Source organism: Apodemus sylvaticus, chromosome 19, assembly GCF_947179515.1.
Source record: "Apodemus sylvaticus chromosome 19, mApoSyl1.1, whole genome shotgun sequence".
Taxonomy (NCBI): domain Eukaryota; kingdom Metazoa; phylum Chordata; class Mammalia; order Rodentia; family Muridae; genus Apodemus; species Apodemus sylvaticus.
In genome coordinates this window covers 26,896,827-26,913,939 of record NC_067490.1, presented here as the reverse complement: position 1 = coordinate 26,913,939, position 17,113 = coordinate 26,896,827, and positions in this window count along the sequence as shown.

Sequence of the window (17,113 nt, the reverse complement as noted above, 5' to 3'; positions counted from 1 at the left end):
GGGGAAGTAGTTTCCCTTAGTTTCTTGGCGTGACCTCAAACTGTGGATCCGCTTCAACCTCTGCTTCCTGGTGTTGGCAGTGTCATCTCCCACCCCGTGCTTGGGTCCTTCTAACCCCGCGACCCAGCGACCTCTCCTTTTCCCCCTCTACGCCAGCGCCAGCCATTTCCTTGGTCAGAACTGGAGCATAGGTGGGGGCTCCGGCATCTCTGCTCTGAGTGTTCACCTCTGCCTTTTGGAGGCCCTGCACCCTTTTATTCAGCACCAAACCACTGGAGCCCAGAGTGTGAGGGCGTCACAGTGGGACTCCGTCAGACAGCAGCCCTTCAGAGGGTTTCTAGTTCAGGAAAGGCATAGGACACGGGCAGACGACAATGCTGTCCAGAGTCACTCTCCAGAACACGCTCGATTTCTTCCCAGTACACACAGAAATCTCTTGAACAGAGGAGAGCAAAGAAAATGGCTTGCCTGGCCGGTTTCCTCCTTCCCACTCCCAATCTGATTGTAATGTAGCCTTTGAGAAGTGAAGGCTGTGCTTGCTGGCTGTGGTTCTCAGGAAACCTCGGGCACCGAGAGGAGGTAATTGGTGGGGATGTGATTGTTCCTTTTCAGTTGGGGGCTAGAAAACAGAGTTATTAGCAGCTATCTGAGCTTGGGAGAAAACTCGTACCTGCGCGCACGCGCATACACACACACACACATGTGTATGCGTCTCTCTTGCGCGCTTGTGCACACACTCTGGGAAGTTGAATGTGAGAATGGGGAGGAATGATCTGCATGCTTCAGAAAATGAGGAGGAGGAGGAAGAGGAGGAGTGTGTGTGTGTGTGTGTGTGTGTGTGTGTGGTGTGGGGATGTGCAGGGTATCAGGGATCTCTCCCCCCACTAGCATTGAAATTGCTATAACTACAGATTAAGTGATTCTGACCCCAGGAGACAAGGAGCACCGTTTCCAAGGGAACCACACGACTCAATCACAGTCCCTGGAAGGGAGGGTGAGCCAGGATGGAGCAGCCTTCCCCTGTCCAGAGCAGCAGCCCTGCCTGCGGGGTCCCTCAGCTCTGCTGTCACCTGCTGAGAGGCCTGAGCTGGGATGTTCACAGTCACCTCCCAGCTGAGCTTGCACTAGCAGGGGGCTGAAGGCAGGTGGGGTCCCAGGAGAGGTATGCTCACGTATGGGGACCTGGATTTGATCCCCAACACAGTGGCGGACCTCCTAGTAATCCAAAAGCTGCTGAGATGGAGACGGGAGGATTTCTGAGGTTCACTGGCCCTCCAACCTAGCCTGAAATTGGGATGGTCCCTGGGTCCTAGTGAGAGATCCTGTCTCAGGAGGGCTCCAGAGACTGACCTCTGGTTAGTGTCTGCACACTCATGCCACACACACGAACACCTATATGTACATGTGCAAATGCAGACACACACTAAAAATATGTCAGGCAAAGCATGTCTACGGATCCACCAAAGCATGTCTATGGATCCACCAATTCTTTCTCTTGAGACTGCTCACTCTAGTGTGAGTCTAGCCTTCTGGGTGGGGCTGGGTGGGGACCCAGGAAGACACCTCTCTTGCCACTCTTCTGCAGGGGAGAAGCCCCTCCTGCCCCAGAGTGAGCCCCAGAGGCCAGCAGCGATAAAAGTAAAAGGGCCCTGAGCCTGCTGTGAGGAACTGAACCCAACTGCTGCCCACTGTCTCCTGGGCCGTGAGTCAACCGGGTCAAGGCAACCCAGGTAAATAAGCAGTGTGTGTGTGTGTGTGTGTGTGTGTGTGCGTGCGCGCGCGTGCGCGAGGTTGGGTGGGAGGCTGGATGTCATCTCCCTCACCCTCCTCAAACTTGGCATAGTGATGCACATCTTTAACCCCAGCACTGTGGGAGGCACAGGCAGGCATATCTCTATGTCTTGGAGACTTAGCCTGGTCTACATAGAGAATTCCAGGATAGCCAGCTCCAGGACTCTCCTGCCCAGAGAAACAGTGTTATAAAAAAGGAAGAAAAGGTTCCTTTTCTATGTAGTATATAAACTGTCCAGACTAGAACACAGATCTTACCAGAACAGGTACCCTGGCAGGTGTGCTAAGAAGCTGGAAAGGTGGATAAACACAGAAATGGGCCAGGATAGCAGAGGTGATGGAATCTGCAAATAGTGGATACTAAAAACCTATCTTGTTTTTTTTTTTTTAAATCTGTCTATTTATCTGTTCATTGGTGTTTTGCCTGCATGTATGTCTGTGTGACAGTGTCAGCTCTTGAAGTTACAGACAGTTGTGAGCGGCCATTTGGACGCTGGAAATTGAATTTGGGTCCTCTGGAAGAACAGCCAGTGTTCCTAACCACCGAGCCATCTTTCCAGCTCCCGCCATCTTTCTTTTAAGAAAGTTTCTCTCACTAAATCTGGAGCTTACCAAGTCTTAAGACAGCCCCAGGAATCTTCTTATCTCTAGAAAACATCCCCCCCCCACCAAACACACACTACTGGCATGCACCATGTCTGTCTTTGTACTGGAGGCCTGAGCTCACACCCTCTGGGCAAGGACGTTACGGACTCACCATCTCTCCATCCCCAAACAAGCATTCGCATAGATTTCCAGGGTAATGAGTCTCATTCCTCATTGAGTGTGAGCAAACTTTCTGAGTCGTCAGGGTCTGGGTCAGACCCCCGAGAAAGCCTTGCTTTGGACCTGTTTCAACATCAAAGACGCTCTATGAGGCTCCCTCTCTGAGTTGATGGCATGGATGGCAGAGCAGAGAGAGGGGATGGCTGGCGAATGTGGGAACACGGGCATATCTGTATGTGATCAAGGGCATCAGGGGCCTGGGAAGGGTCCTTGTGGGATGGCTAATTATAAAAGGAAGCCTTGTGGGATCAGGAAAAGAATGGGCAGCAAACAGCATAGCTCTCCAGGGCTGGTGATTATTTGTGTCAGCCTCCGCCAGGACAGAAAACCTTGTCCTAGAAGTCTAGAAGGCTGTCACCTTGGTGGTGGGGCTGACTTAGGATGCTCTGGACTCAGGCTTGAAAGAAATGCGAAGGGACCCACATAACAAGATCAAGCTGACGAAAATGTGCAGGGATTATGTATACACGGGTCCAGCATCCAAAAGGGAATGGTTTACAGTGGCTGGCATCGAAATAAAAACCGCCAGGCATATCAGGGTTTGATTCCAGGCTTAAGGAATTGCCACAGAGCTAGCAGGTTCAAGAAGCATTGACTTCTCCTTTTATAGAAAGGCTTCTGGGCACTGCCTTGCTCTGTTGAGTTCTGCTTCTAGTTTCAGATTGCTGAAGCCGGGACATCTGTTTGCTGAGTTCTCTACCACACTGTTGGGTTGTCTTCTGAGCTCAACTCCAGTTCTTTATTTGTATATTTGTATGTTTGTTTGGAGGGTTTTGTTGTTGTTTGTTTTGTTTTGTCTGAGACAAGGTATCTCTGTGTAGCCCTGGCTTTCCTGAAACTCTGTAGATCAGGCTAGCCTCGAACTTACAGAGATTTGTCTGCCTCTACCTCCTGAGTGCTGGGACTAAGATGTGTGCCACTGTTGTCTGGCATGACCTAAGTTCTTAATGCTCTAGCCTCATTTCCTTGGCTCCTGCCAGCTCCTTGAGACTGCCCTAATTCCTGGCATGGTGTCCTAACCAACCTCGAAGCAGTGATTCATCCTATAATGCATAAAACACATATAATACATGCTTTATCATATGTCAAAAATCTCCTGAGCTCCCTCCACAGTATTTGCGCTTTAAAAGGACTTACTTACATGACCCCTGTATATGCATGTGCACCTCCGTGAGTTTCCATGCACTTCATGTACCCGGTGTCCTCAGAGTCCAGAGGGCACTGAATTCCCTAGAATTGGAGTTACAGGTGGTTGTGAATCTCCACACAGTGGCTGGGAACATAACCCAGGTCCTCTCCAAGAACAGCAAGTGCCCTTAACTGCTGAGCCTTCTCTCCGGCCCCAGACATCTTTGCTTTTAGAGACTCATGTAATTACACTAGACATTCCTTGCCCCATGTAATTTGGTATAATCATCCTCTTTACGGCCAAATAATTAGTAAATTTAATTACATTGGGAAAGTACCCTCCTCAAACTTGGCATAGTGATGCACATCTTTAACCCCAGCACTGTGGGAGGCACAGGCAGGCATATCTCTATGTCTTGGAGACTTAGCCTGGTCTACATAGAGAATTCCAGGATAGCCAGCTCCAGGACTCTCCTGCCCAGAGAAACAGTGTTATAAAAAAGGAAGAAAAGGTTCCTTTTCTATGTAGTATATAAACTATCCAGACTAGAACACAGATCTTACCAGAACAGGTACCCTGGCAGGTGTGCTAAGAAGCTGGAAAGGTGGATAAACACAGAAATGGGCCAGGATGGCAGAGGTGATGGAATCTGCAGATAGGGGATACTAAAATACTTCAAGTGTATTTATAAAGAAAGAATAAAATATGATCACACCAAACAGGAGAAAACAAACAAACAAACAACAATAACAAATGAGGTATAAAAAGAAAGTTAAAGATTAAAAAAATGTCGTATCTGAAATTAAATATTTCAGATAAAACTAACCAAGATTAGATACAATGGATGAATGGATGGATGGAGAGACTGTGAAGAGATACCAGTAAAAACTACAAATAGAAACATGTGTGCGGGGGCGTGGGGACGCAGGAACAAAACAGGCTGCGGCATTCGCAAGTCATCGGAGCCATGAAAGGAGGGAAAATTGTTTTAACAAGTCATGTTCAAAACCTTTGTAACTTAGATGAAGTTGTAAATGTGCAGGATCCTTGTGAACCCCAATCAGAAGAAACAGAGAGAAAAATGGAATAGAGGAAGCAAGAGGAACAAACGGATCTAAGACCCAAGGCGACTGGCTGCAAAGGCAGACCCGACGCCAACCAGACATAAATGCAGACCCGAGGCAAAGGAAGCGAGTGCCTTCGCCAGCTTCTGCTCTGGTATCAGTGTAATTCAGAGGGAAATCTGCCTTCTTGTGTCTTCTGGAAGAGTTTTGTTGAACCGGTCTTATTTTGCCTGTAACTGCTCCAATAGAGGAGCAAGGTAACCTGAACTTTCTCCGGATTTTTTTAAAATTATGTGCAGTGTAGTGTAGGGTATGTGTGTAAGAGAGTATGAGTGTGTGTGTGTGCGTGTGTGTGTGTGTGTGTGTGAGAGAGAGAGAGAGAGAGAGAGAGAGAGAGAGAGAGAGAGAGAGAGTTTGTGTGTGTTTGTGTGGTGTGAGAGACAAGGGGGGAGGAGAGAAAGTTCACCCCCATATGCAATTTTACAGAGCCCAGAAGAGGGCGTTAGATCCCCTGGAATTACAGGTAGTTGTGAGCCTTGGGCACTGAGAACTGAATCCAAGTCTTTTGCAGGAGTAGTAGACACACTTAGTGTCTGCGCCATCTCTCCAGCCCCTCCAGTCAGAGGACATGTGTCCACTTCACCTGAATTGTAGACATCATTAGCACAAAATTCTTCATAATGTTCCTGAATTACCCTTCCCACGTCTTTAGAATTTGTGATGATGCTGTTCTGATAACAGATCTTAGCCATTTTTTTGTGTGTGTACCCTTCCCCCCCCCCACACACACACCATTAGTCTTGCCAGAGTTTAGCAATTTTATTGATCTTCTGAAAGAACCAACTTCTGGCTTTATCGACCTTTTCTATTGTTTTTCTGTTGCTGGTTTCGTAGATTTCCACTTTAATATCTTCTCTCTCTCTCTCTCTCTCTCTCTCTCTCTCTCTCTCTCTCTCTCTCTCTTCTCTCTCTCTCTCATACACCGCCGCCTACTTTTATTTGCTCTCCTTTTCCTGGCTTCTCAAAAGCGGTAGCTTGAAGGTATTGATTTGAGAATGCTGTCTTCCCCCGCTGTAAGTGTTTATTGCTGCGTGAGTCTCTAAGCTGAGTAGCGGCAGCCCATGAATTCTGATACACTATCAAATACTGCCAAACTCTCTTCTTTTACCCAACAGCCTATATTTTGGGAACAGTCTTAGATTTAAAGAAAAATTGAGTACACAGAGTTCCCATCACTGGGCACCATTTTTTCTTGCTGTTGATGTCTTAACCAACACAGGTTAGTACGATTAGCTCACTGATAACCTTAAAGAGTTACCTCCGACTGAAGTCCGTGTTCATGTAGACTGTCTTGCTTTGCTCCACTGTCCTCATGCTGGTGTGAGATGACACTCACTCGGATGACACTTTAGGTTACACTCTTCCCTTGGGAGTCATGTTTTTGCAGGTTTCTCTTGGCTGGGCCAAGTTCTCAGATGGGCCTCGATTGGTGTGTGTCTTAGTGTTCTACTGCTGTGAAGAGACACTATGACCACAAAAGGAACTCTTTTTGGTCTTAAAAAAGGAAGCATTTAATAGGGGCTGTCTTACAGTTTCAACGGTTTAGTTCGTTATTATCATAGAACAGTGGTTCTTGACCTGTGGATGCTCACCCCTCTCTACAGGGGTTGCCTAAGGCCATTGGAAAACACAATCTTTACATCACAACTCATAACGGTCGTGAAATCACAGTGATAAAGTAGCAACATAAATAAGTTTATGGTTGGGGCTCGGCACAACATGAAGAACTGTCTCAAAGGGTTGCAAGCAGCCTTATGGAGGCCGAGAACCTCTGTCAGAGAGGGAAACATGACAGCACACAGGCAGAGGTGTGCTATCCCCTAGAGCGGATCTAATGCCTTTTCTGGGCTCTGTAAAATTGCATATGGGGGTGGACTCTCTCTCCTCCCCCCTTGTCTCTCATATACACACAGAGAGACATTGTGCCGGAGAGGAGCTAAGAGGTCTGCATCCAGATCTGCAGACAGCAGGGAGAGAGAGCACTACTGGGCCCGCCTTGGCCTTGCTTGTTTATTTGTTTGTTTGTTTTGTTTTTTGAGACCAGGTTTCTCTGTGTAGCCCTGGATGTCCTGGAACAAGCTCTGCAGACCAGGCTGACCTGGAACTCAGAAATCCACCTGCCTTTGCCTCCTGAGCACTGGGATTAAAGGTGTGTGCCACTGCCATCCAGCCTGGTTTTGGCTTCGGAAACCTCAAAGCCCACCCCTCAGTGAGTCACTTCCTCCAACAAGGCCACACCCACTAATCCTTCTCAAGTAGTGTCGCTCCCTGGTAACTAAGCACTCAAATATAGGAGTCTATGGGAGCCATTCTTAGTCAAACCACCACAGTGGTCTTGAATTTTTGCATTTGGGTAAGTATTTCAGAGCATGCTCTGCTCTTGATGTCTGGATTATTGAGGGGAAAGGTCACAGATACAAATGTGTCATTGACATATTGAATTGTACCCCTACAGATATGTTGCAGCTCTTTCCCCCTAAGGCCTCAGAAGGAAATAGGGTCTTTATTTTTTGAGACACACTGCCATGTATCTATCATAGGTCAGTCTCAAATTCACTATGTAGCTGAAGATGATCTTTTTATTTATAGTTTTTATAAATGTTTATTTATTTGTTTGGTGTGTGTGTGTGTGTGTGTGTGTGTGTGTTGTTTGCATGTATGTCCTCTGCAAGAGAAGCAAGTGCTTTTAACCTCTGAGTCCTCTCTGAAGCCTGGACCTTCTGATCTCCATGTCTTCACCCTCCGAGTGACTGTAGATCCTTTCAATGGCTGTCTATAAAAACCATCACACACACTCTGCATGCGCTATATTGACTTGTGCAGTTGTTACCAATGATAATAAAGCTTTCTCTCTCTTCCTATATGGTGACCATCTACAGCCATATTGGAAGGTAGAGAGTTGGAAAGTGGACCTCCTGGATTACAGGATACCATCATTTTAAATTCAATCTACAATGCCAAAGTACTCCTTTTGGGCTGCAAATTGCCCCCTCCTGCTAACAATGCAGAGAGTCATCACACAGGAGCAATATTATGCATTATCTTTCCATCGGTCCATTTGCTTTGAAAAGTAAGAAAAAGGGGGCTCTCACTTTTTGTTAAATTTCCTTTTATCTCACTTTCTGTTAAACTTCCCTTTTGGTTTCTTCTTTGACACAAAGTTTATTTGGATGTGTTTTTATTTCATTTTCCAGATATTTGGAGATTTCCTATGTATCTTCTTTTTGCATGTGTGTACGCATGGTCATAATGTGTGTGTTTGCCTGTGTGCACAGGTGCAGAAGATGACATCGGAGTCTTGCTCAGAGTCACTCTCTGACATCATCCCATCATGCTCTGGGATTCCTTGCCTCTATTACCTGAACTTGGGTAATAAGTTGAGTTGCCACAGCGCCCAGCATTTCCCTGTGCTTTATTTCTTACAGTTGCACAGCAAGCGCCTCCCAGGCTGAGCTGTCTCCCCAGCCCCCTGCATATCTTTTATCACTGACTTCTAGTGAAGTTACGTTCTGTGTGACTTGAGGCATGATGCAAGAGCCACTACCTGTTTAATGTCCCAGGATGCTGTTCATCTCAGTAGATAGTGTGCTGAAAGATTCTGCTGCTAATGTCTCCTTGGCATTTGTTTTCTTGTCTGTTGTCTTAGCTGTTATTAAGAGAGGTGGTTTGTCCATCCTACCTGTAACTGTTGATTTTCCTATTTCTCCTTCCAGTACATCCACGAATGTTCTTATATTCTTGAGCTGTTAAGGGTACCATGTTTAGTATTACTCTCCTCATTTATTGACCACCCCGTATCATTTTTATAAGTCTTATATGTTCTAGGCTAGCTTTGAACTTACGTAGGGAACTTCTGATCTCTCTGCCTCCTGCTCCCCAGTGCTGGGATTATAGGCACGCACCCCATGCCCAGTATGCAGTGATGGGGATAGAACCCAGGCCTTCATGCCTGTTATGGAGCACTGTGCCAACTGAGCCATACCCCTGTCATGTCATTGGTCCCAAACATGGAGATATTTCATCTCAGACTTTATCATTTTCAGTCTAGATACTCAAGGTGGTTTCTTTAAATCTTTGGATGGATGTGTCTTTGAGTGGATATGTCTTTGGGTTGGTGTGTCTTTGGTGGATGTGTCTTTGGGTGGGTGTGGTGGGGCACACCTGCAAACTCAGCAGAGAGGCAGAGGCAGGCAGATCTCTGTATTTGAGACCAGTCTGGTCTACAGAGTGAGTTCCAGTCTAGCAATGGTTACATAGTAGGTAAAGGGGCTTGCCACCAAGCCTTACGAGCAGAGTTCAATCTCCAGGAATGACATCATTGAAGGAGAGATCTGACTCCTACAAGTTTACCCTTCACCTCCACATGCATGTCATGCTAACAAAAAATGTAAAAAGTAAAAGAATATGAAAAAGTTATACCATGATAGCCTGACTCAAAACTCAAAGCAAGCAAGCAAACAAAAATCTTTGTCTTAACCCTTAAAAAGGAATCTAGGTATAATCATGCTCCCGGTGTCTCTGCCAGCTGTCAATGCTGGATCTGTTTCTGCTGGTTGACTTCCTTCCACAATGAGAATGCTGGTTGAACATTAGACACTGTGAATTTTACTTTATTGAATCCTGGGTTTCTCTACATTCCTATAAATATTTGTTGTCCTTACCCCCAATGTTGCAAATTAATTGCTTGGGAAGAGTTGACTCCTTTGGACATTATTTAAAAAAAAATGGAGAAACTAAGAAAAACTAAAACAAACAAACAAACAAACAAACAAAAAGCCAAACTAAAAAAAGGGAACATTGGCAAAAACTCCACACTGGAAACATCAAAAAGTAGAAATACGGCAAGTTTCCATCTGTGGCATGAGGGCTGGGGAGATGCCTTGGCGGGTAGAGCACTGACCACTCAAACGTGAGGACGGGAGTTCTGATGCCCAGAACCCATGTACAGCTAGATGATACCACAGAGTTGCAGTGTAGCATCCTACTACGAGGTGGGAGGCAGAGACAGGGGAATTCCAGGAAGCTCCTGCACCAATGAGCTCAGCTGCTATGAGACCCCTTAAACAAGGTGGAAGCCATGGCCCAACCCTAAGGCTGTCCTCTGAACTCTTGAGACCTTGGCATATATGCTTCTATTCTCTCTCCCCCTATATCTATCTATCTATCTATCTATCTATCTATCTATCTATCTATCCCTATCTCTATATCACCTATCTCTATATCTATCTCTATACTATCTGTCTGTCTGTCTGTCTATCTATCTATCTATTTATCTATCTATCTATCCATCCATCCCTATCTCTATATTACCTATCTCTATATCTATCTCTATACTGTCTGTCTGTCTATCTATCTATCTATCTATCTATCTATCTATCTATCTATCTATCCCTATCTCTATATCACCTATCTCTATATCTATCTCTATACTGTCTGTCTATCTATCTATCTATCTATCTATCTATCTATCTATGTCATCTCTATCTTTATATCTATCTATACATTATCTATATCTATGTCTCCATGTCTCTATCTGTGAGGTGGTGAACTGTGCATGGGCAGCCTGGTCCCTACCTAGTCAAGTTCAGGCTTTAAACCCCGGAGACCCAGCAGGTGACTGTAGCCCACCAGGGACAGCAAGTGTTTGGCTATGCCCCTTGGGTCCCTGGCTCCTGTCACAGCTATAGCCTCCCACAGCCTGCCCCCTTGCATAGAGGTTTGTGGCCATCAGTCATATAAGAGCAGCACCAAGACCTTCCGCATGCAAATAAGGTTTCCCTAAGCTCTCAGACCAAGCCAATGGGAAGTACAAGCTGTCAGACCCTGACTCACCCCAAAACTCTATATAAGAATTCTATCCAGAAGGATTAAAGATGTTTGAGAACTACTCCATCATCTATGAGTTTCTGTCATAAGAGCTATAACACTTGGGAAAATGTCTGCTCTCTCGAAAAGCCACCTGAAGCACCCTTGCACTCCTTCCTGGCTAGTTGGCCTCTCATTGACCGAGCCCGGGCCCAACTCAACACAGGGCAACATGGAGCAATTGAGACAGCACGTTGGAGACAGAGGTGGAGTCAACTGCAGTAGTGGAAGTGGCAGAAACCGGAAATGGTGGAAACGGTTCCCCGCTTCCTGCTCACTCCTCTCTCTCTCCTTTGCCTGAGCCCTCACACCGGGCCCAGCCAGAGAAAGCCCCCAGTACACAGGTACACAGGCCTGCATCTATCTATCTATCTATCTATCTATCTATCTATCTATCTATCTATCTGTAGATGTAGCAATGGCTACATAGTGATAGCCTGATTCAAAAACCAAAGCAAACAAGCAATCAAACATCCACAGTGTCTACCATTTCACTGGAATCCATATTGTGGTGAGAAGTTGACCAGCAGAAACAGATCTGGATGTGGAGCTGACAGCACATTACACCTGTCTCTTTTATACCTATAGATAGGTAGAAATAGATATGAACTACAAAATCAAACAATAATATTAATAGTTATGTAAAGTTTAAAATGATTGAACTAATCCAGCTATGAGGAGAAAACATTAGGAAGGAACGTCCCAGCTCTGTGTTGTCCACAGGATCCTGTTTCACCCTTGTTGACCACAGGAACCGGAAGCTGCAGCAAAGTTGGCAAAAGAGAAACAAAAAGAGCAGAGGAGGTTCAGCTGTCAATGGCTGGGCTCACCCAAACATCAAGAGATGGACAAATATTTACAGTATGAGCCTTAATCCAAAGCATGGCGGTGCGGTCATGTTGCACAGAGTCAACTTCAGAGCTAAGACTGTGACCGGGGCTGGAGCGAGAGAGGCTACATGATGATAAATAGGCCACTTAATCAAGAAGCTGTCACAGCCCTAAATATGTATGCACCAAGCATTAGCACTTCCAAGTAGAGTGGAACAGCTAAAGATAGAGGCAAGAAGCAAGCGGACAAATCTACGGTGATTGTTGGAAATCACAGCATTTCTCTCAGCAATTGTCAGGACACAGAAAATCAGCGAGAGGAGAGAAGGATCTCACAATAGTCCCCATCAACTTGACCTAATTGACATTTATGGTGTTTGACAGCCAACAGCTGTGGGGCGCATGCGCTCTTTAAGGCAGAATCCAGACCATCAAACAAAACCAGGGAGACCAAAGTCACAGAAAGTACGCTCTGTGAACATGACATAATAAAGTGGAAATCGATAACAGAAAGATAGCTGCAAAATCCCCCAAGTGATTGGTAATTAAATGCTCTACTCCTGAATAAATGATGGGCGAGAAAGGGAAGCCATGGGGGAAAAGCAGATCTTTGCGTTGAAAGAGCGTGGAGACAGACTGTGTCAAGATGAGAGCACGTGGGGCTGGAGGGATGGCTCAGCGCTTCAGAGGCACTCGCTGCTCTTCCGTAGGACCCAGGTTCAATTCCCAGTACAGACGTGGCAACCCACACACGTGGCACACAGAAATGCCTTCAGGCAAAACTCTCATGCACATAAAAAGAAAGATAGAAGGGGACTTGGCAGCTGGGCTGAGGGGTAGGTTACCCCAAATAATGACTTAGAGAGATGCTTCAGGACAGTTGTGTACATTTCACCCCCAGGAAATTAGAGACATTAAATCAACAGTAAACAGAGGAAAAATAAGAGATAAAAGGATAACGTTTTAATATGGAAAGATGATGGAGGGAATGAGGAAGAGAAAGGGAGGAGGATAGGGAAGGGGAGGGGCGGGAAGGGAAGGAGAAGAGAAGAGAATGGAGGAGAGGGGAGGGGAACAGAGGGGAGGGGAGGGGAGAGGAGGACAGGAGAGGAGAAGAGAATGGAGGAGAGAGCAAAATCTGATTGAAAGTATCAAAAATTAAAACCTACTGGGTATACTGATGAAGAAAGGATCAGAGAGGGAAGCAACAGACATGATTAAATCAGGGCTGAAAGAGAGGCTCGGAAGTCTGCTCTACAGACAGTCTGCTCTACTTCAACAGCTCAGACGAACATGGGCAAGACGATGGCAAGGGATGCACAGAACCAGCTCACTCCTTCCTTGCTTCAGAAGGAATACAATTCAGAAGAGTTGCCTATTCTCCGTTAGGCTAGAGTCAATACATTTCCACATAACATCAAATTTGTCACCTTAAAATGTCAAGGGTGTTAAGCCCACCCAAGACCGTGCCACGGTGAATCCCACCTCAACCTCAACATGTGTTACCATAGAAAGAAATCGGATTCGTTAGCGGTCCTCGCCAGTTCCCTCCTCTCCTTGCCCCTCCCCCACCAGCCTACTCTGTTCCGCGGACATGCTAAGCAATCTAAATGGATGAAATTGCGCAATGAACGGCAATTTTTATTCTTTGTCTTCTTTCATTTAGAATAGTTTTTTTCCCCCCAAGATTCAACTATATGCACTCTACTCCTGGTAATGTCCAAATAATGTTCCATCACACGGGCACATCACATCCGTTCATTTATTACTCAAGAAACATTTGCCTTTTTTCTGTTTGGATTATTGTGAACAGTCCTGCTACCAACACTCCTTAGCAAGCATATGCTTATGTTTCATTTCTCTTGCTTCTGTACCTAAGAGTAGAATTTCTATGATTTGCAGAATTCTTTCTCTTAACCCAGGGGTTTCTCCCCATTTGTTTATTTATTTATTTATTTATTTATTTATTTATGAGCACATCTTCAGACACACCAGAAGAGGACATCAGATCCCATTACAGATGGTTATGAGCCATGATGTGGTTGCTGGGAATTGAACTCAGGACCTCTGGAAAAGCAGTCAGTGCTCTTAACCACTAAGCCATCTCTCTTGCCTCCCTTTCCCTTTCTTTATAGTGTCTTTGGAGACACAACTTCATCACTTAGATAACATTTAAGGAATCTGTTCTTTTATCTGGTTTTGTCCTTTGAGGTCATAACTAAGGAGCCATTGCTTAACCCAAGGTCAAGAAGAGTCACACCCACGTTTCTTGCCAGGAGTTTTATAGTTTTGCCCGTGCATTAGGATTTTAGATGAGTTCAGCTAATCTATGATTGCAGCTTGACGGATGGCCCCTTCATCTTTGGCATGTGACTGTTTAGCTGTCCTGGTACCTTTATCACCACTGAATAGCGTCTGCATCTTTGTTGAAGATTGCCTGACCACAAACACATGGATTTATCATTGGATTCTCAATTATTTTCTGTTAATCTGCATGTGAACCTCTGTGTCATGAGACCATACTGTCTTAACTATACTATATGTGATGGTTTGTATATACTTGGCCCAGGGGGTGGCACTATTAGGAAGTATGGCCTTGCTGGAGTAGGTGTGTCATTGTGTGCATGGGCTTTAAGACCCTCGTCCTAACTGCTTAGAAGCCAGTCTTCTCCTAGCAGCCTTGAGATGAGATGTAGAACTCTCAGCTCCTCCTGCACCATGCCTGCATAGATGCTGCCATGCTCTTGACTTGATGATAATGGACTGAACCTCTCAACTGTAAGTCAGCCCCAATCATTATAAGAGTTATCTATTCACAGCAGTAAAACCCTAAGACAGAAGTTGGTACCAGGAGTGGGGTATTGCTGTGGTAGACATGACTATACTTTTGTTTAGAACAATGTGGATTTGGGGACTTTGGATTTGGAAGGCAGTGGAATCCTTTAAGTGGAGCTTAATGGGCTCTCCTAGTAGGAATATGGAAGAATTTATTGCTGAGAGTGATTTGAACAGTCTAGACATGGTCCAAGAGGTTTCAGTGGAGAAGAATTTCAGTATGTGGCCTAGAAACTGTTCTTGTGGTATTTTGATAAAGAATGTGGCTGTTTTTTTTGCCAATGTCCAAAGCATCTCCCCGAGGCTAAGGTGAAAAGACTTAGATGAATTGCTTTGAAAAAGGAAGTCTCAAAACAGCTTGGTATACATTCTGTTGTGTGGTTACTGAAGTTCACTCTATGATGAGCATTTTAATGAAAAGGAACAACCTGAGAAAGGAAAAATACAAAATATATGGTTCAAGTATTAATGGGGCACCAGGAAGTAGAATGGAGCTGAATCCTATGTTGAAGGAGATAATAGATTAAAGTAGTGTGTCTTTGGTGCAAGATCCCACCCAGCTAAATTTAGGTTCAAGCATAGTGTCACACACCTTTAATCCAGGAGACAGAGCCATGTAGATCTCTGAGTTCAAGGTCAATCTACAGAGGAAGTTTCAGAACAGTCAAGCTTAGGCAGTGACAGAGTTGGAAAACAGAAAGCTGGTAATAGAATAAGGGACCATGTTCCAGCCCCAGCAAGCAGCAAACTCAGGAGCTTTGGCTATGTGGCTCTGGCTTTAGAGTCAAGAACAGAAGTGACTGCTGGGACAATTGCTGCTGGTTAGCTGGAGCTAAGAAATTACCAGTGATTAAGAAGAGACCAGCCTCATTGAGGTGAAATCTTCTGGAAAGTGTTTTCTGAGAGCACAAAGAAGCTGTGTTCCAGCGATAGCCAAGGTGTATCTCCTGCTTTAGCTGGATTTGGTAATGTGTAAGAGTCACCCTGGTGGTACTGGTTTTGAAAGCATGAAGGGGTCATGGAGAGCAGTTGACTCTTGGTACTGTGAGAGGTCATGGAAGGCCATTGGTGAAGATGCTGCCTCAGATTCAGTTGCTGGACTAGGACTGAAGGGGTCATGCAAAAGAGTTGAGGCTTGGCACCATGAAGAGAGCTTTATGAGAGGCTACTGGTGATGTCTAGTTGCAGTTGAAGACCCCAATATATTGAAGATTTCAGTACCATGGGATGATGACCAAGAACAGCTGCAGCAGTGGAGAGCCTAGAGTGCTACAGAGAAAGGGCAGAGCTGGAGAAGTGACACCAGCCCTTTGGAGGAGCCCAGAAGATCATGTGTGGATCCCAGACATTTAAACAAGAAACTGTAACATTGAAGTTACCTTGGGGACCCCAAGATATTTGACATGTCAGAGCTGTGAGCTGCCTGCAGAGGAAAAGCTGCTAACAGGAGTGGAATCAGCCCAAGAGAAAGAAGTTTGTTGCAGTCAAAAAGATGAAGTTGGAACTCTGAAGACCATTTTGACATCAGACATGGAGATGCAGAGTTTGGAGCCCATTTCCTGTCTTGCTTTGAGGACTACAGTTAAGTGATTGGATGGATCTCAGAAGAGACTTTGAACTTTGGTCTTTTAACATTGTTGAGATTGCTATAGACTATGGGGACTTAGGACGTTGGTCTAAATGTACTTCTTAATTTTGCTATGGCTAGTTATGGCCCCCACAGACTCATGTATTTGAACAGGCCGATGGGGGCCAGGGAGTGAAACATGATGGTTTGTATACTCTTAGCTAATGAAGTGGCACTACTAGGAGGTGTAGCCTTGTTGGAGTAGGTGTGTTACTGTGGGTGCGGGATTTAAGACCTTTGTCCTAGCTGCCTGGAGGCCAGTGTTTTCCTAGCAGCCTTCAGATGAAGATGTAGAACTCTCAGCTCCTCCTGCACCATGCCTGCCTGAATGCTGCCATGTTCCTGCCTTGATGATGATGGACTGAACCTCTCAATCTGCAAGCCAGATCCAATTAAATGTTGTCACTATAAGAGTTTCTGTGGTTGCCAGGCAGTGGTGTTGCACGCCTTTAATCCCAGCACTTGGGAGGCAGAGGCAGGCGGATTTCTGAGTTCGAGGCCAGCCTGGTCTACAGAGTGAGTTCCAGGACAGCCAGGGCTACACAGAGAAACCCTGTCTCGAGAGAAAAAAAAAAGAGTTGCTGTGGTCATGGTGTCTGCTCACAGCAGTAAGACCCTAACTAAGACAGCATGCTTGTGTGCTAGCTTAACTTTTGAAATCAGAACATAAAGTGTGGTTCTCTCTTCTCTGCCCATCCTCATCTGCTTCATTTGGCCTATTTTAAGTCTTCTACATTTCCAAGTGACTTTTAGAAGAAAATGTGCACTCTGGGAAGCTCTGCCCTTTCAACAACATTGAGTACTGCAATCCATGAACATGGGTTATCTTTCCACTTATCCAGCTCTTCAGTGTCTTAAAACAGTATTCTGTCATCTGTGTGTGTGTGTGTGTGCATGTGCACACATGTGCAAATATTTCACCTTGACTAAAGTTATTTCTAAGAACTGTATTCTTTTTTTATATGATTATGCACAGAACCATTTATTTCAATTTTTTGGTAACTTTTTGCTAGCATAAAGAAGTGCCATCAATTTGTGTATCTGAATCTCAGATTGTATTTCTTTCCTAACATCGTTTCTTAGCTTT